This window comes from Lynx canadensis, chromosome E2, assembly GCF_007474595.2.
Source record: "Lynx canadensis isolate LIC74 chromosome E2, mLynCan4.pri.v2, whole genome shotgun sequence".
In the NCBI taxonomy this organism is placed as follows: Eukaryota; Metazoa; Chordata; class Mammalia; order Carnivora; family Felidae; genus Lynx; species Lynx canadensis.
This window is the reverse complement of record NC_044317.1, coordinates 46031500-46051328: the sequence shown is the minus strand read 5'-3', so window position 1 is coordinate 46051328 and position 19829 is coordinate 46031500. Positions and strand designations below refer to the sequence as shown.

The 19829-nt window shown below is 46.9% G+C and overlaps 1 protein-coding gene across 3 annotated transcripts in view; it reads right to left on the bottom strand.

The window, feature by feature from the left end:
• The window catches only part of SIPA1L3 (signal induced proliferation associated 1 like 3), a 240147-nt gene that overhangs the window by 170095 nt on the left and 50223 nt on the right, over window positions 1–19829 (bottom strand). Inside the window, exon 1 of one of the 3 annotated variants that reach the window (XM_032591515.1) lies at window positions 16216–16320. The exons of the other annotated variants lie outside the window; for them this stretch is intronic. The gene's annotated coding sequence lies outside the window, so the exon portion shown is untranslated. Of the gene's footprint in view, window positions 1–16215; window positions 16321–19829 lie in introns of those variants that run through there. 3 annotated transcript variants of the gene reach the window in all.

Here is a 19829-nt window from a genome sequence, read left to right as displayed (position 1 = left end):
ACGGGGGTTAAGACCACAGGCTCTGCAGGAGGAAAGATGTGGGTTCAAATCCCTGCTCTGCCATTACAAACTCTATAAAGACCCAGGCAAGCCATCTTTTCATCTATAGGATCATCTCTCTGATCCTTGATTTTGTTCATCTATAGAGGGGAGCTAGTAGTAGTATCCACCTGCAGCAGACACTTAGCTGTGTAGCTTATGGTCACTCCCGACCCTTGTCCCTTGCTGCCCCCCACTACGGAGACATCCACTTTCCCAGCCTCCCTTGTAACCAGGGGCAATCACTGGCTCCTTTATGGCTGGCCATTCAGAGATAAAGAGAAGTCTACCGGGGGGAGGAGTGTTTATGAGAGCATGTTCCCTTTGGAAAAGAAAGACACAGGAAGAAAAAGCCTCTTCCCCTGCCACTATTCCCTGCTTGGGACGCCGTGTGTAAGGATGCGATCATCAGGCCAGGGCAGTTATCCTATGACCACACAACGACCAACACCGGGATGAAACGGATGTACACAGGGGCTATGAAATAGAGAGAAAGCAGCCAGTTCTCGAAGGTGTCACTGAGCCTCTGCAACGGCCACGGAGCTTGTCTCCTCCATCCTTTGCAGCGAGAGAATTCACTGTCTCCATCACTCATGCAAGAATCACCAGGCATCTTGCTACCTGAGGCCCAACGTGTCCCAACCAGCAGTTCGTCTCATAGAGTAAGGGTTCGATGCCATCGTGCATGCAAACTGCTTAGCGTGTTGCTGGCACTCACTCAGTGTTGGTTAAAGACTGTTACCATTATCACAGTTAGCTGCTCAAGGCCATTCCACAGTGTCTACACTCCACTGCAGACAGAGAAGGTGCCAGCATCGAATACTCGGCACGTTTTACCCCCTGCCTGGCGCCTGATGGAGGGAACCACAGCCATCTGAGGTGACTGCGGTCGCATGAAAGAGCAGAAGAGGCAAGGGGCAGCGGGGGCCTGATGGCTCAGCAACCTCGCGAGGGAGCTGCTTTTTCAACCGTCATGTGTCCCAACTGCCAGGATCTATATACACTGGCACCGTTTTTGCCATGTCTATCCCCAGACCACCTGTACTATCACTTACTCTGCATTTTTCCTTAACTGTATTCACTTTTATTTTGGCTTACATACCGATGTTAGCCTCACCCAAAGCAGAAATAGCCATGGAACACTGGGTTTGATGTGCTATTGAAATTCTTTTCCTGTTACGCATTAAAATAAAAGTACAGCTATTAAAATGTTTAAAGTGTTTATTCATACATCACCTCAAATTATCTAGTGTTATGATCTGACCTTGGGAAACCTGTGCCCATGGCACTAAGACATCATTCCCAGTCAGCACGCTCTCTCCCTTGCACCTTGCACCATTCTAGAAACACAAAAGCTCAAATGCCTGCTCTAAATAACCCTTCCAGAGGCTGAGATCTCTCCCAAACTCCCTCATTAGGGCGCCATTCCCCTGGGACACATCCATGGTTTATACCTTCTACTTACATTGTCTTCTAGGATGGGTTAAAGATAACAGCAATAAAGCCAACATGCATGAAGGACATTCTCTGTGCCACGTGCTGCTTTAAGGACTTTATATAGATTGACTCACGATCTTCAAATGGTACCATGTGAAGCAGGTGGTATTACTCCCACTTCACAGATGAGGAAACTGAGGCTCAGAAGGGATTAAGTCACTTGCTCAAGGTCCCACAGCCAGGGCTGAATCCAGGTGACTGACTCTGGGGCTGCCCTTCTGACCTCTTCGCTACTCTGCTGTCCCTACAACAGCCAGCACTGACCAAGATCTACGCTGATGGACCACTGATATTGAGCGAGCCTGAGGAACTCGCCTAAAGTCAAGTAGCTGGGAACACCTGAGACCCAGGTCTGTCAATTCTCGTGCTCACTCTCACCGTGTACAACCGACCATAGAGCCAGCATATAGCAGAACCTGAATGGAACCCTCCTTTACTCCTGGAGGTCACAGCACTCCTCCACTCCCTGGCTTCCTCACTGTCCCCACTGAGCTCACGTCACTCAGCCCCGAGAGGCCAACTCTCCTCTGAAAGGAGGACAAGAGTCTCTGATACAACCAAACAGAACCTCACGTCACCATCCCTCATGCCCAAAGGAGAGCAGGCTGACCAAACTGTAGTTTTCTAAAACCAACCCATTCATAACATAATTCAGTGGAAGGTTTCTCCTCACCTAGTTGCTAGGCCTCACGCTCACATTCTTAATTGATCGCCATCATGACAGCCCGTGCTTACGGGGCTTACCATGAGTGTCAGGCCATGTGCTAACGTGTGCTAAATGCTTCACAAGTACTGACTCACTGAACGCTCACAGCATCCTTATGAGGAGGGGACTAACATTACCCTTGTTTTAGGATAAGGAAATGCAGTCGCATGGAGGCTAAAGCCAGTGGCCCAAGGCCAATGAGCTGGGAGTGGTGGTTCCAGAGGCCCTGCCTTAAGCACTTGGTGACACTACCTCCCACAGCATAATCTCTCTTGTGTACTGAGTGCTCATGGAGTGCCAAGTTCTGGACTAAACACTTCACGTAAGATGACCTCAGTGAACTGACACCACCACTCCCATACACATACAGCTCAATAATGTAGGTATTTTAAAAACAAAGAGCCTGAAGCTCAGAGAGGTGAAGTCACCTGCCCAAGGTCACACAGCCAGTATAGGGTGGAGTCAGGAAAAAGTTACCTATGGTGTGACTCTGAAGCCACTGGCTACAAGACTTCATAGCCTCATACCCAACCTCCATCCCAGATCTCCCTGTTCCCAGCAAGCCCCTAACAGAAATCAGTCTCTAGCTCCGAGAAAATGGGGTGGACCGTCTTCTCTGTAACAGGGTAGCACAGCGCAGTACAGAGTTCAGCAGCCACACTCTTCCTGGTAACTGCTACTCTGCACGGTCTCCAGGAAGCTATCAGCACATCCCCCTCCTCAGCAATGAACCCACTGAACTCATGTTGCAGGGGGGCTCCAGGAGCCAGGCCAGGTCTTTCCAGGGTGATGGTAACTGACCAGTGACACTGCTCTCTCCCTTGCCCTTCTGTTAGGTTTTGCTCCATGGCCTTTGCTCTGGGGGTGTGAGGAGGTGTTTCTTCCCTGAAGGTCTGCCACTGGTGCTCCCCTTTCTGCACCAGCAGAGCCTTCCTCCGGTCTCCAGACAGATCGATCAGTGAGCCATCTTGGTCCCGTCCAAATGCCTAATGCGTTCACAGAGTGCATAAGGGCAAGGACTCTAAAGACAGAGAGCTTAGGTTCAAATCCCAGCTTCGCCATTTACCAGCTGTGGGATCTCACGTAAGTTATCTCCCCTCCCTGTGCCTCAGTTTCCTCATCTGTTAAAGGGGAATAATGATAGTACAACATCATAAGGTTGTGGGAATTTAAAACACTTAGAATCGGCCCTGGCACCCAGAGCTATATAAACGTTTGCTACTATTAGTGTGAGTGACCCAATAAAACATACTCCCACCCCTTAGGTGGGTAGAGATGTCCACTGGGCCTCTGAGACCCTGCGATCACCCACCAGCTACACATCAAGAAAAAGGAGACTCTCTTAAAAGACCTGCTGACCAGCCATGAGACAGCAGTAATTACAGTCCACTTGCAATTATTTGGCTTGTTTGGTTGTTTGTATGTTTATACTTCGTCCATACCCCCAGACCAAACAGAAAGCTCCATGAAGGTGAGGCTAGTGTTCCAGACCTCCGGGACTTGGCAGGAGACGGAATTCAATAAACACTCCCTCCACGATCAGGGTCTTGTGTGAAGAGAACCCTCTGATTGTCTCAATTTGCTGCTTTCCCCTTTCATGCTGTGTCCAAGGTGGTGCCTGCCACACCAGAGGCCCCCCAAAGAGACATCCAGTGACTGAATGAGGCCCTCAGATCTATTTAACAAGAGCACCTACCACCTGCCAGACCTGACAAACCAAAAAAAGATGCCTCTATCCCTGTCCCCAGGCGTCTGGTGATCTAGTCCATCTGGTCACAGAGATCAAGATGTGGTATAAAATGACTCAGAAACACTCCAGGGTGGCTCAGCAGTGACAGAAACAGGAGCCGACACCACTCTAGAATTCTGCAGAGGACACATCAGAGAAGGTGCCTCCCTGACCCCGTCACACAGAACCCTAAGTAAACATATGAGCTCTACTCATGCGAAGAGACACCAGGCCAAACAAGAGGCCAGGTGGGTGGCCCCCATGGTTGTCTTTCTAAGCAACATCAACAAACACAGCAATGAACCCCAAATCCTCACCTCTAAGGCTGGCTCAGTAAGGACCTAGCAACTTCACTGGGTGGGTGGAAACCCAAGGCCCAGCCTGGATGTGCTGCGCCAATGAGCGGTGATGTTAACAAGTTAAAGAATGCATCCTGAGTAGGAAGGCTTGGTGTGGATCCTGACCCCACCCAGAATGAAAGTAGCCACGACCTCTGCTGCATCTGTGGGTACAGCTAGGCTTGAGGGCTTTGGATCACTGGTTCTCATCTGGGGGTGATTTGCCACCCCTACCCCAGAGAATATGTGCAGACACTTTCGATGGTCACGAGTGGGGGCAGGGCGCTGCTGCTACTCACATCCCGTGGTCAGTGGTCAGTCCCACAGTGCACAGGACAGCCCCCAGAACAAAGAATGATCCCACCCAAAAGGCCAACAGTGTTGAGGTTGAGAAACCCTGGATCTAGGCTCTCAAAGTGCAAAAAAAAATAGTGAATCATCAAGGGATTTGGTGAAAATGCAGACTGGATTCAGTGAGAGGGGTCCAGTGGGAGGAGCCGTGGTCCAAGGAGCAGGGGCATTTGGCAGCATTGGTATCCCCTGAGAGCTCCTTGGATACACAGGTCCTCGGTCCTTCCCCAGACCTGATGAGTCAGAATCTGCATTTTAGCAAGATTCCTAGGTGGTTCTCAGGTACATTCAGTGAATGCAAATGAGGGAGCTCTGAGAAAATCTCCATTCCTGGGTCTCTGGCCCTTTGGCCCTTTGGAGGGAGCAGCCACTGTGGAGGGTGGAGGTTCCACACAGTCCTCGATCTCTAGCGACAGATATCCCATCAACCCTCAGCTTCTTGGCATCAAATAACCTGTTCCACCCCTCCACCTCCCGCCCCACCACCCAGGGGCAGAGCTGCTTCTGGCACCCGAGACCCGGCTGTCTACCAGACACCAAGCTTCTGCGCAAGAATCTGGCCGATGCGGAGAAACAGGAGTCAAATCCGAGCATCGTTAACTGTTCATGAACAACTAGAGGAAAGAGGACTTCATCTCACTGTGACGTAAAATCGCAAGGTGATGATAATTATAGCCAGCACTTCCTGTGTGCACTTTTCTAAGCATGGGAACTACTGTCCCCATTCTACAGACGAGAAAGCAAAGGCAAGGCACAGGTAAATCATTTGCCCAAGGTCCCATGGGCGGGGAAGTGGGGAAGTCAGAGCTGAAACCCAAGTCTAGGAGTCTACCTGCTGCTCTATTGTACCAAGCCTTGGTATTTTAATACCTTCCTTACCTCTGGCACAAAGGAAAGAGCTCATTAATCCCCGCCTCTCCCCTCCCCTCCCCCCCCCCCCCCCCCCAAGAAACAGGCTCCATTTGGCTGCGCTGTTCTCTGGCACTTTGCCAGGGCAGCTAGCTTTCGGTTGTCCTACTTTGGGGAAGAAAGTAGGCTTCAGACACAGAGCATCAAAGCACAGCTGGGCTTGGGGCGCCTGGGTGGCTCAGTCAATTAAGTGTCCAACTCTTCATTTTGGCTCAGGTCATGATCTCACGGTTCATGAGTTCGAGCCCCACATAGGGCCCTGTGCTGACAGTGTAGAGCCTGCTTGGGATTCTCTCAAAATAAATATATTAAAAAAAAAAAAAAAAAAAGCACAGCTGAGCCACCACCTTTGGGATAAAAATGTAAACCACACTATTGTCTAAAAAATCAGGGAACCTAGGGGGTGCCTGGGTGGCTCAGTCGGTCGAACGTCCAACTTCGGCTCAGGTCATGATCTCGTGGTTCGTGGGTTCAAGCCCCGTGTCAGGCTCTGTGCTGACAGCTCAGAGCCTGGAGCCTGCTTTGGATTCTGTGTCTCCCTCCCTCTCTGCCCCTCCCCCACTCACACTCTCTCTCTCAAAAGTAAATAAAAACAGGGGCGCCTGGGTGGCGCAGTCGGTTAAGCGTCTGACTTCAGCCAGGTCACCATCTCGCGGTCCGTGAGTTCGAGCCCCGCGTCAGGCTCTGGGCTGATGGCTCAGAGCCTGGAGCCTGTTTCCGATTCTGTGTCTCCCTCTCTCTCTGCCCCTCCCCTGTTCATGCTCTGTCTCTCTCTGTCCCAAAAATAAATAAACGTTGAAAAAAAAAAAAAAGTAAATAAAAACATTTAAAAAAATGTTTTTTAAATCAGGGAACCTAGCTCTGGGGTAAAGGGTCTTTTCCTCATGGACTGGAGTCTCTGAGTAAGGGCCTTCAGAAAGTTGGAGCGAGGCAGGTGCCAGGCCTCTGGTCCCCTCATACCTCTTCCCAGATGCCAAAATCAGCCTCCCACAGCCCTTTCCTCCAAATACTCTCATGGATGGAAGAAAGTGGAGGCTTCAGGGAGCAAACTCAGGGCCTACAAACTTCTCCCATCACATTCTCAATCTTGTTCATCCAACTCAAGCCATGCCAGCCTCTTCTCTGTTCCTCCAACTTGCCAAACTCATTCCTACCTCAGGGCCTTTGTACCTGCTGTCCTTTCTGCCAGGAACCCTCTTTTTTCAACTTTTTGCATGGCTGGCCCCTTTCCATCCTTCAAATCTCATATCAAATGTCACTTCCTTAGACAGGTGCTTCCTAACCCCACTAAGGTACCCCTCTCACCAATTGCTCATATCACACAGTATCCTCTTTTAGTTGAGTGTCTGACACAGAGCAGAATCCCTCTAAATATTGCTGAATGAATACATGAATCTTTATTTCTAGTCAGTTTAAGGAAATGATGACTCTCTTCGGAAGGGTTCACCAGAACAACAGGCTCTAGTTTGCTAGAGTTGTAAACTCTATTTGTGGAGTATGGGACCAGCCATATTCCACAGCAACCAAAGAACAATAAAAACAACAAAAACAATTACAATAATATTAATGCAGCTTTAATGCACACTTACTATGTGCCAGGAACTGTACAAGGTGCTTCACTAGTTCAAGGCTCACTAATAAGCCTGTGATGAACTTGTTCTTCATTTTACGGAGACAGATACCAAGGCTTGAGAAAGTGATGTCACTTGCCCAAGGTCACAATTTAGTAAAGGAGCAAATGCAGCGCAGGGCCCTTAACCATTGCCCAGGCCACCCCTGCACAGGGCTTATGGCAGTGCTCCCTGAGACTGGAAAAACAGGGCATCTGAGAAAGTGACTCATTATTCTCAGGAGACTCAGCCCAGCTGTATCTTTCTCCCAGCTTCTCCCACAAAGAACACATAGTTGCTCACAACTCCACCAATTCCACCTCTATAACCAGATCTGTACTAAGCAAATTTGTTGATCAGAGTTGGGTATAAAATTTTATATTTTATATATAAAATACAAGATCATTGCTGGACAGCTGTTTTTGGCTGAAGTCACTGGTTGAACTGGATTGAACTTCACCTTCCCCTGGAATCGAGCTTGCTGTTACTCCACATACTTGAAGCTAAAACTCAATCACTCTTCTTGTTCAAAACTCCCACATAAGGCCCACTAGCAATAGATAACTCTTACACATGTGCCTGTGAGACAGACACTTTACAATTCCAACTCTTTTAACCCTCACAGCCACCTCAGGGGTAGGTCCTATTATTATCCCCACTTCACAGATGAGAACGCTGAAGTCCTGAAAAGGGCACTGCCTTGCAAGTAAGCTGCAGATTTGAACCTCAGCCCATGGCTCGAGTCTGCTTTCAGTCACTGCTCTCCACCTCTCTAAGTGCCTCTCTAACCCTGATTTCACATCTGCCCAGAAGATACTCCATGTAAGTTCTGTTTAGCTGTTCACTGTACCACGTGCATCATTTACTGACTCATTCATTCAGAAATGTTTTTAAAACCTATCGCATGGTCAGAATTGGGCTAAGGGATGTGGATGCAAGGCCCCCACCTTCCAAACATTTGGCTTAGGTGAACTAATGAATGAAAAAAAAAGTCTATAACATCTTAGTTAATTTTTTAAAAAATGTTTAATGTTTATTTATTTTTGAGAGAGTGAGTGCATGCACATGAGTGGGGGGGGGGCAGAGAGAGAGGGAGACAGAGAATTCGAAGCAGGCTCTGCACTGTCAGCACAAACCCTGACACAGGGCTCGATCCCATGAACCATGAGATCATGACGTGAGCTGAAGTTGAATGCTCAACTGAACCACCCATGTGCCCCAGTAACATTGTAGTTGATTTGAGAAGTTCAAAGCTTTCCCACTAACATCAGGAACAAGGCAAGGATGCCCCTTCTCACCACTACTTTTCAACATCATGCTGGAAGTCCTAGCTAATGCAATAAGACAAGAAAAGGAAATAAAAGGTATACAGATTGGAAAGGAAGAAATAAAACTGTCTTTGTTCACAGATGACACGATCATAAGTGTAGAAAATCCTAAAGAATCAAATAAAAACTAAAAGAAAACACAAAGCTCCTGGAATAGTTGATTATAGCAAGGCTGTAGGATACAAGGTCAATATAAAAACTCAACTGCTTTCCTATATACCAGCAATGAAAAAGTGGAATTTGAAATTAAAAACTCAATACCTTGGTACATTGGCATCCCTCAAAATGAAATACTTAGGTATAAATCTAACAAAATATGTACAAGAGGAAAACTATAAAATTCTGATGGAAGATATCAAAGAACTAAATAAATGGAGAGATATTCTATGTTCATAAATAGTAAGATTCAGTGTTGTCATGGTATCTGTTCTTTCCAGCCAGGTGTGGTGGCGCATGCCTGTAGTACTAGCTACTCGGGAGGCTGAGGCATGAGGATGCCCACTGGGTGTTAGCACTAAGTTCAGCATTAGTACAGTGACCTCCCAGGAGCAGGGGACCATTAGGTTGCCTAAGGAGGAGTGAATCAACCCAGGTTGGAAATGGAGCAGGGTCAAAATTCCTGTGCTAGTCAGTAGTGGGATCATGCCTGTGAACAGCCAGTGCCTTCAGCCTGGGCACCACAGTGAAACCTCATCTCAAAAAAAAAATAAAAAAATAAAAAAAGAGATATCAGTTCTTTCCCACTGAATCTGTAGATTCAATGTAATCCCAGTGATTCTGAATATTGACAAAATGATTCTAAAGTTTACATGGAGAGCAAAAGCCCTAGAATAGCCAAAACAATATTGAAGAAGAAGAGCAAAGTCAGAGGACTGATAATACCCAATTACAAATCTACAGTAGTTAAGGGGCGCCTGGGTGGCTCTGTCAGTTAAGCATCCAACTTTGGCTCAGGTCATGATCTCATGGTTTGTGAGTTCGAGCCCTGAGTCGGGCTGTGTGCTGTCAGTTAAGAGCCTGGAACTTGCTTTGGATTCTGTGTCTCCCTCTCTCTCTGCCCCAACCCCACTCATGCTCTATCAAAAAAAATATATTAAAAGAAAAATTAAACAACAAACACCAAAGCTACAGTAGTTAACACAGTGTAGTATTGGTAAAAGAACAGACAAATAGATTAATGGAACTGAATAGACCCACATAAGTACAGTCAACTGATCTTTGACAAAGGAGCAAACATGACACAATGGAGCAAAGATAATCTTTTAGACAAATGGTGCTGGAACTGAACATCCACATGCAGAAAAACGAATCTAGACACAGACCTTACATCTTTTGCAAAAGTTAATGCAAAATGGACCGTTCACAGACTTAAATGTAAAACAAAAAATCCTAAAACTCCTAGAAGATAACACAGGGGAAAACCTAGATGACCTTGGGTATAGTGATCATTTTTTAGATACAACACCAAAGGCATAATCCATGAAAAAAAAGAGTTGAGAAACTGGGCTTCACTAAAATTCAAAACTTCTGCTCTGTTAAAGACAATGTCAAGAGAATGAGAAGACAAGCCACAGATTATGAGAAAATATTTGCAAAAGATTTAAAAAATGGGCCAAATATCTTTTTTTAATTTATTTTTTTACGTTTATTTATTTTTGATAGACAGAGAGAGAGCACAAGTCGGGGAGGGGCAGAGAGAGAGGGACACAGAATCCAAAGCAGGCTCCATGCTCCAAGCTGTCAGCAAAGAGCCTGACATGGGGCTCGAACTCACAAACCGTGAGACCACGACCTGAACCAAAGTCGGACGCTTAACTGAGCCACCCAGGCGCCCCTAATGGGCCAAATATCTTAACAGACATTTCACCAAAGAAGATACACAGATGACAAACAAGCATATGAAAAGATGCTCCACATTACATTCAACAGGGAAATGCAAATTAAAACAAGAGGGGCACCTGCTTAGCTCAGTCAGTAGAGTATGTGACTCTCAGGGTCATGAGTTCAAGTCCCATGATGAGCATAGAGCTTACTTAGAAACAACAACAGTGAGATACCACCACACACCTAGTAGAATGGCCAAATCCAGAACACTGACACCAAATGCTTGTGAGGATGTGGGAAAACAGGAACTCCCATTCACTGCTAATGGTAATGCAAAATGGTACAGCCACTTTGGAAGACAATTTGGTGGTTTCTTATAAAAGTAAACATACTCTTACCATTCGATCTAGCAGTCATGCTCCTTGGTATTTACCCAAAGGAGTTAGAAATTTCTGTTCATGTAAAAACCTGCAGAGATGTGTATAGCAACTTTATTCATAATTTCCAAAAGCTGGAAGTAACCAAGACGTCCTTCAGTAGATGAACAGATAAACTCTGGTACATCCAAACAGTAGAATATTACTCACGCCGTAAAAAGACATAGAGAAACCTTAAGTGTATTTACTAAGTGAAAGAAGCCAATCTGGAAAGGCTACATACTGTATTATTCCAATCATACAACATCCTGGGAAAGGCAAAACAATGGAGGCGGCAAAGAGATTGATGATTGCCAGGGGTTAGGAGGAGGAAAGGATGACCTGGTGGAGCACACAGGATTTTTAGGGCAGTGAAACTACTCTGTATGGTACTACAATGGTGGGTATGTGTCATTATACATTTGTCCAAACTCACAGACTGTACCCCAAGGGTCTGTAAACTATGAACTCTGGGTGATGACACCATGTCTCTGTAGGTTCATCAATTGTAATAATGTACCACTTTGGTGGATGATGTTGATAACAGGGGAGGTCCATGCATGGGTGGGGTAAGTATGCACCCCCATACCGTGCATGGATAGGGGGTATCCTCCATTGTGCTATGAATCTGAAAGTGCTCTGAAAAGCAAACACTATTAAAAAAAAATCAGGCTAGGGGCACCTGGGTGGCTCAGTTGGGTAAGGATCCGACTTCAGCTCAGGTCATGATCTCATGTTTCAGGAGTTCTAGTCCCGCATTGGGCTCTCTCTTGTCAGCACAGAACCAGCTTCAGATCCTCTGTCCCCTCTCTCTCTGCCCCTCCCTGGCTCATTCATATTCTGTCTCTCTCTCTCTCTCTCTCTCCCCCTCTTTCTCTCAAAATAAATAAATAAATACTAAAAAAAAAAAAAAAATTAGGCTAACAAAATAAGCCATCAATAAAAAGGTTCATGTTATTCTGAAATACCAGATATTCAATTTGAAAAAATGAACATTATGAAAAGTAAGGGTTTTGATTTTTTTAAGTTTATTTATTTTGAGAGAGAGAACAAGAGCTCAAGCTGGAGAGGGGCAGAGAAGGTGAGAATTCCAAGCAGGCTCCACACTGTCAGTACAGCACCTGACACGGGGCTCAATCCCTGAATTGTAAGATTATTACCTGAACTGAAACCAAGAGCCAGACACCCAAACAACTGGGCCACCCAGGAGCCCCGTTTTTTGTTTTTTTGTTTTTTTTAATTAAGACTTGCTTTTTCACATGTCTGTAATGGGCCTAATGCAGACCCATCTCTTGGGGCTGCTGAGAGGGTTAACTGAGTTAACCAAGCACCTGCAATGCCTGGCACATGGTCGGTGCACAGTGTTACTTATTGTTATCTCCAGCACCCTGGACAGTGCCCTGACACACAGTAGGCACTCCCTGGCCCAAGGGGGCCCAGCCATCTGCAAAAAGAGGCCCAGCCCAAGGGAGGTGATGACCTGGAAGGCCTCTAGGAGCCAATGGGATGGTCCTCTAGGCAAACAGGCAAGTAGGTAAACAGACCTGCACGGAAAAAAAACCGGTTCTGCAGCCTTTCTCCAGCTGCTCTAGGCACTCTTCCCCAGAGCCTGCCTCTCGACTTTGATCTAGGAGGTATAATTGTTGCCCTGATTAGACGGATACAACTCAAGGGGCTTTAGAACTGTGTCCCTCACAAACTTTCCTCCAGCACTTCAGGTTGGAGGCCAGGAGTTCTGCCACAATCCATGGGTCACTTTCTGCAAATCAACCCCAACAATGTGGACGTGTGTCATATGCTGGGAGGAGAGCCCCTCCTGATGGTTAGACTTGCAAATACTTACGGAGCACCCCTGTGATAACACATTTGTAAATTTTTTTTTTTTTCAACGTTTATTTATTTTTGGGACAGAGAGAGACAGAGCATGAACGGGGGAGGGGCAGAGAGAGAGGGAGACACAGAATCGGAAACAGGCTCCAGGCTCTGAGCCGTCAGCCCAGAGCCCGACGCGGGGCTCAAACTCACAGACTGCGAGATCGTGACCTGGCTGAAGTCGGACGCTTAACCGACTGCGCCACCCAGGCGCCCCAACGCATTTCTATTCTACTGGGAGAGACAATTAGGAAAATTCTAGATTTCCCAGCCGTCCTTGCAGTTAAGGGCAGTCACGTGGTTTTATATGGCCCATGACATATAAAGAGAAGTCTAGTGGAATTACCATTCTTGACAATCCTTTGCTCCAGGTATTTGTAGAAGGGTGTTTTTTGGAAGTGGTGAGGTGTTAATGGTAACAAAGGGCACTGTTTCCCTGAAATGATGGTGGCACTGCTATCACTGACATTAAGTTCCCCAGAGTCTAATGTAGAGACTCTGACGGAAAGCAGAGTGTGTGCAGTAACAATAATAATAATAATAATAATAATAATAGCTGGCATCCACTGATGTCACTACTTGCATGCACTATTTTAAGTGCAATACAAATGTTAACTCCTTTCCTCCTCAGCAAAGAACCAAGACGCAGGGGTTACGTTACTTGCCCAACGTAGACAGTAACTGGCAGAGAGGGGTTATCAGTATCCAGGTGATCAGGCTCCCAAATCAAAAGTCTTCATTGTGAGCTATGTTAAGTGTGAGCCCAAGTCAAGCCTATAAAAATAAATGAAGCCCTCATTACCACATATTGAGCATTTACTATGTAGCAACCTCGGAATCGAGCACGGTGTGTGTGTCAGCCTCCAAAAACCCCTGTGGTTGGTATCGTGACTGTGTCTACTGAAAAGACGAGAGGTGATGGACTTGTCCTGTGTCTCATGATTGGTAAGGACCCTTGAGGCCAGAGGCACAGGCCTGCAAACCACTAGATACTAGATCACAACTCCTAGGAAGAGCTTACAAGAGAAATTTTCTTTCATTATCAACCACAGTCAATAACCTGATCTCAAGGACATTCTTGGCCTCTCCTTTGCCACACGTGATAAAGGCCACATGCACTTGGCCACAGAGAAAAGCAGGGCATGTAAGGAAACAGAGCAGAACCTCACACCCAGGTGCTCCTAGAATCAAGGCCACAGTTCCTCCCTCGACCTTCAGGCCCTGGCAGACAGAACAGGGCCCTCCTCTTTGCTTTAGCTCACAGGCCCTCCCTCTACCTGGAGGAAGCCATACTCCCCAGGACCTCCACACATGCTGTTTATGCTGTTTTCTCAATACATGCTCTTCCTCAATACACACCTTTCTCTCTCCCCTAATTAACTCCTAGTGTTCAACCACTGGACTGGATAAACAGAGATTTAAAAAAAGAAACAAAAAACTGCAAAGTGTTGGATAGGGTGTTAGCTACATTTTGTATAAGGAAAAGGGGTATAAAAATAGATTATCAGTATTTGCATTAAAACACTTTAGAAGGATATGCAAAAACTAATACAAATGATTGCTTAAGGGGTGGAGGAACAAGGCAAGCAGGAAAAGGAGTAGCAGAGAAAGACCTGTCACTGTGGGTCCACACACACATACACACACACAGGTGGACTTTTCAAGCATGTAAATGCATGGCCTAATTTTTAAAAAGGGTCACAAGTAAAAACAAAGCAGGAGTAATGGACAGAGAGGGTCAGAGAAGGCACCGGAATGCATCCTTGGGTGGGACTGCCTGAGAATGTCTGACTCCCCCACGTGCCTGTGGATTCCCGAGCGCAGGCCCAGACCTGCTGTGGCTGCCAGCCGGGAGCCTGCCACGCAGCTGGTGCCCAAGAAACGCTTAGGGTGAGCGTGAGTGGATGCACCAACCAACCCACCTCCTGCCGCACACCTGGGCTTGGCCCACAATTTGCAGCCCAGCTGTTTCCATGAAACAAATGGGTGAGGGGGAAGGGAACACAGTCACCTTGCAAGGAAAGTGCTCTACGACACACTATTGAAGGAAAGAAGGAAAAGCGTGTGGTGCAAGGATCAGTAAACCCTTTGCGCAGAGCCCCAGAGAGTAAATACTTTAAGTCTGGGGGCCATGTGGTCTCTGTCACAACTGCTCACCTCTGCTGTCGGTGTGGACGCAGCCACACACCATACATAACCAAAGGAGCTTGGCTGTGTTTCAGTAAAACTTTATTCATGGATGCGGAAGCCCAAAGGCCGTGTGATTTCACACGTCATGAAATGTTCTTTTGATTTTTTTTCAACCGTTAAAAATGTAAAAGTGTAAAAGCCTGGGTCCTACAGAAACAGGCAGTGGAGCCAAATATGGCCCGTGGACTGTGGTCTGCTGCCCTCGGTGTTGATGAGAGTCTGGCCAGCATTTATACAGTAGTCGTACATACACAGAGACTTTCTGAAAGGAGACAGACCACAGTGGTGGCTTCTGCTTCTATGACTGCTTCAGGGGAAGGAAGAAAGTTGATTTTATTTTTCACTGAGGTACCGTGTACAAATTAATGAAATACCGTTTTAGACTCAGTACTACGGAGAGAAAGGAGACTGTATGGCGTGAAGAGCCTAAGCTCTGGAGTGAGAGACCGTGGCCAGAATACCAACTCTCTTCCTCACTGGCTGGGAACCCAAAAGGTATTTTTCCTCCCTGAGTCTCAGCGCCATGGGGATCATGTTAATACTGCCCTCATGGGATGTAATGAGGATTCCATGGGTTAATCCCTTTGAACAGTGTCAGGCACCTGGAAAGTGCTAGCTATTATTATCTTTCTTATTAAGAGTCTTTTTTGTGGAGAAAAGCCATTCTCTGAAGGGAAGCCTGAAACGTAACCGCGGCTATGAAACTCCCCTTGAGAGCCCGCCCAGGCCCACAGTGAGTCATCCAACTGTTCACATAATAGATGCCTTGTGACGTGAGGAAGTTCATTTGTATTAGCAACCGCATTCCACAGAGATGCATCCTGGAGCCACGTCTACACATCCTGTTCCACAGAAAAGGCAGCCAGCTCCCCAATTCTGGGTCTGTCCCCAACCATCACACTGGGTGGGCCGCAGGGCTACGCACCTAGGAGATCATTCAGTGGCCATTTATTAAACATCTACTGTGTGCGAGAACATGCAGGCACATGCCCCTCTGCGCTTTACCTGGAAGCTGCAGGTGCAACCATGAGCTTCTTTTAAAATCAGTGGTGGCTACAGAGAGTAGATGCTTTGGTTGTGTGCTCCCATAAACTTCTTGCGTTTTCCTGTATGTCTGTTCATTCAAGAATTATTTACTGGGGGTAGGCGGGTGCCTGCGTGGCTGAGTCAGTTGAGCATCCGACTTCGGCTCAGGTCATGATCTTGCAGTCCATGGGTTCGAGCCCATGTCAGGCTCTGTGCTGACAGCTTGGAGCCTGGAGCCTGTTTCAGATTCTGTCTCCCTCTCTCTCTGCCCCTCCCCCGCTGGTCCTCTCTCTCTCACTCTCTCAATAAATAAATAAATAAATAAATAAATAAATAAATAAATAAACTTAAAACAAAAAAAAAAAAAACTATTTACTGACCTCCTAAGGACCAAGTGTTGTTCTAGGCACTTGGTCTTAACCAGGATCCTCATTCTCCAGCTCTTTCCCTCTGAACTTTGAGACCTGTCAGGAAGATACCTTGTGTTACCACTGTCTCCTCTGTGTCCTCTGTGCTCAGCACAGGCCATGGCACAAAACAGGCAAATAACCAGGGGCCTGGGGGTAGGGCAGTGGGCGGCCAGCATGGCGAATCACAGGCCCCGTCCAGCCACATGATCCAAGCTGGGCCAATCAGCTGCTCTTCCTCAGGAATGTGAATTCCAAGCTGCTGACAAAAATAACACTAATGCTACTCACGACACAAATAACAAAATAATGATAATAATAACAGGAATAAAATAAAAATAGTGGCTTTTATCTAGCCACATACTCTGTACTCAGCACTGTTTTAAAAGTCCCAAGTGTCACCTTACAGGGTCCTCGCAGGAACTCTACGTTTATCCCTTTCAGCTGACAAACCGAGGCACAGAAAGACTGGGAAACTTGTGAAGCAGCAGTGAGGTTGGGATTCACGCCAGCTGCAGTCTTCACTGCCACCTCACCGCCTCCTCCTCTGCCAGGACAGCCCTGAAGACGTGGCCCCGAATACCCGCCTCAAGATGTCCCAGGGCTGCCTGACCCCAGTCTTACTTCTAGTGCACGTGTCCAGGCTGGTTTCTATTGCCTGCAACCCAAGAACCCTGACTGATAAACCAGGACTATTTACTTGGTTTCACACCTGCCAGTGAGCCGGCACTGCTTCCCAGTGCCACAGGGTGGGGGTAGCTTGTGAACGTTGTAGGAGGTGGAACTGGTGGCCGGGGCATTCACGGGCAGCCTGAACCTACACACACAGCCATATTTCCATGTAGGGAAGGAAATCCAACAGGAGCAGGAGGGAGAGCAAAAGAGCTACGTTAGTGGATGCCGTCCCCAGAGGACCACTGCCGGCACTTTGGGTGGAACAATCCCGCGCTACGACATCAGTCTTCTGCATTGCAGGAAATTTAACATTCTTGGCCCCCATGTTACCTTGAGACCAAACGGCTCCACACATTTCTGAATGCCTCCCGGGGGGTGGTATCCAGTGGTTGCGCCTCACACCCCACACCATGTCTGGTAGCCCACCTGTCAAGCACTTTCCTAACTTGGATTCTGGTTTTCTATTAGCTGTTTTTAAGTCCCACAACATAAAAGGTTTAATCACTTAATACCCACAGAGCCCCTGCTGCATGCCTGGAGCAGCTCTAGAGGTCTTGTCTACAATATTCAATTACCCCTCACAGGAACCAACGCAGTGGACACCATGACCAAAGTCGCCGCTCCCATCTTAAAGATGAGGAAACCGACTTGCTGGGGGGGTGGGGGGTGGGGGTGGAGGGGGTGGGCGGAGCCTTGACAGCAGGCATTCTCCTCAGAGTCCAGTGGGAGTTGGCAGGTTACCACCAGTACTTAGGCCTTTCAACTTCACCCTGGAGGTGGTCTGCTTCCCCTCTGCCCAGATGCTGCCCTCTCGGCCTCAGGGCTCTGCACAGACACACACCTTCTCACGAAGCCCCCTCGCCACCTTCCCCGACCCCTGGGTCTGGCCCTTTGCTCCACACGTTAATATGCCCTCCAAGTTCCCTATATTTCCACTTTATGGTATTTATCACGGTGGCAATCAATGTTTGTGAAGTTATTTGTTTAGTGTCTAAATCCTCTGCCTCCCTTCCAGATCGTCAATTTCATGAGGGCAAGGGCTTGCTTAATGATGTACCTGTGTGTCCCCGGCACCTGGTGCGCGCCGTAAACATGTGCTTAGAAACAAATCAACTGCTTTTTTAAAAAATTCATGTTTAAAACTAGGACAGTAAAACACTGGCTCTTAAAACCTGAAACCAGGCTGAGGGCTGGCCTAGAATTGATAGAGAAAGAGATCAGTAGTCACTTGAGCTTTTACATGGTGGCGCTAAGGAGGGGGGAGATGTACCACTGCGATGGCACAATTATGGAAACTCAAAAGTCATCGTTAAAAATAAATACTGGGGAAACAAAGGCATGAAAGTAAACACACATTCTTCTGTCCAGAATTTCAAGCCTCTACTCCTGCACTTTACCTTCCCCCTCTCCTTCCTCCTAAGGTAAATTAAAAGCACAGGCCACAAGTGGACCCTCTGGGGACAAATCCTACCTCTGCCACAAATAAACAAACATGATCTTGAGCGGGTCAATTAATCCCTGTGCATCAGGAAAATGGTGACACAGCAGGGTCCAGCTCTCAAGGTTGCTGTAAAATGAATTCATCCATGCACCCTGCCAGGTATACAGTAAGTGATCAATAAAGACCAGCTGTTACCATTATTATCATCAGTATCACTGCTCTTCAACCCCTACAACCAAGACCATGGGGAGGTCACTTTGCCAATGGGCCATATGTGTCCTGCAATTTCCTACCTCTGTACACCCAAGCTGCCCACTCTCTTTGTTGCTAACTTTCTTGGATTCTGAGCTGACAAATCAGTCCCCATCTGCCTTGGGTGATCTAAGATGAGTTCTGACACTTAGAATCAAGCATTCCAATACAATACCAACATTTGGTCATTTGAGAAGCCAACCACACATCTATGGCACAGCAAAAAGGTACAAAGACGTTGCATCAAATGTTTACCTCACACATATTCAATGATGCACCTGACCCCCTCAATCCTCTCACCCCCTAAAAAAGGACAAATAATTTAAATAGCACAGATGTCCACTATTCCACTTCATGAGCATTTGTTCTGGTGTGAATGTGAGATGAGAGTCAAGCATATGTTATTCCCTCAGGCAAGCTCAGTTCATCATGGAGCAGCTTGCCCCTCTGAGTAGCATCTAGTGTTTCAAAAAGCACATTTTTCATACAACGTGGCCTCTAAAGGCAAACTCCTTTGGCAGGTGCTTCTCAGAAGAAAGAACAGACCTCAGAAAGAAACTGGCTGCATGGGGTATAGTGTAATATTGACTTCTTCTCCCAATACCCATTCTCCCTTTCCCTTTAATAACTGAACTCCTACATTTAGCCAGGCACATGGCTGATGTGAATGAAGACTATAGTTCCCAGCCTCCCTTGCAGCAATTTGGTCACCTGACCAAATTCAGACCAATGAGATGGGAGTGGAAGAGGTGTGTATGACTTCTGGTCACCCCTTTGAAGCGTGGTAGAATTCAGGAACTGAACTCCAGTAATTTAGAGGGGTAGATGGAGATGACCTCTTTACTTTCACTTTTGAGAAGTAGATGTCAGAAAGTCCCTGGCACACCAACATTAAGAACCTCTGCCTTGTTCTTCAAAAAGTTAAAACATAGTCACCACACGGCCCATCAATTCCACTTTTAGGTATACATCTAAGAAAACAGAAGAATACGTTCACATAAAAATTTATACATAAATGAAAGTTCACACTTCATTCAGAAGAGCCAAAAAGCGGAAATAATCCAAAGGTCCATCAGCTGATGAATGGAGAAGCAAAATGTGGTACACCCCTACAAAGGAATGCTCAGCCATAGAAAGAAATGAAGTACTGGCCATCATTATGCTGAGTGAAAGAAGCCAGACACAAAAGGCCCGATATTGCATTATTCAGTTTACATGA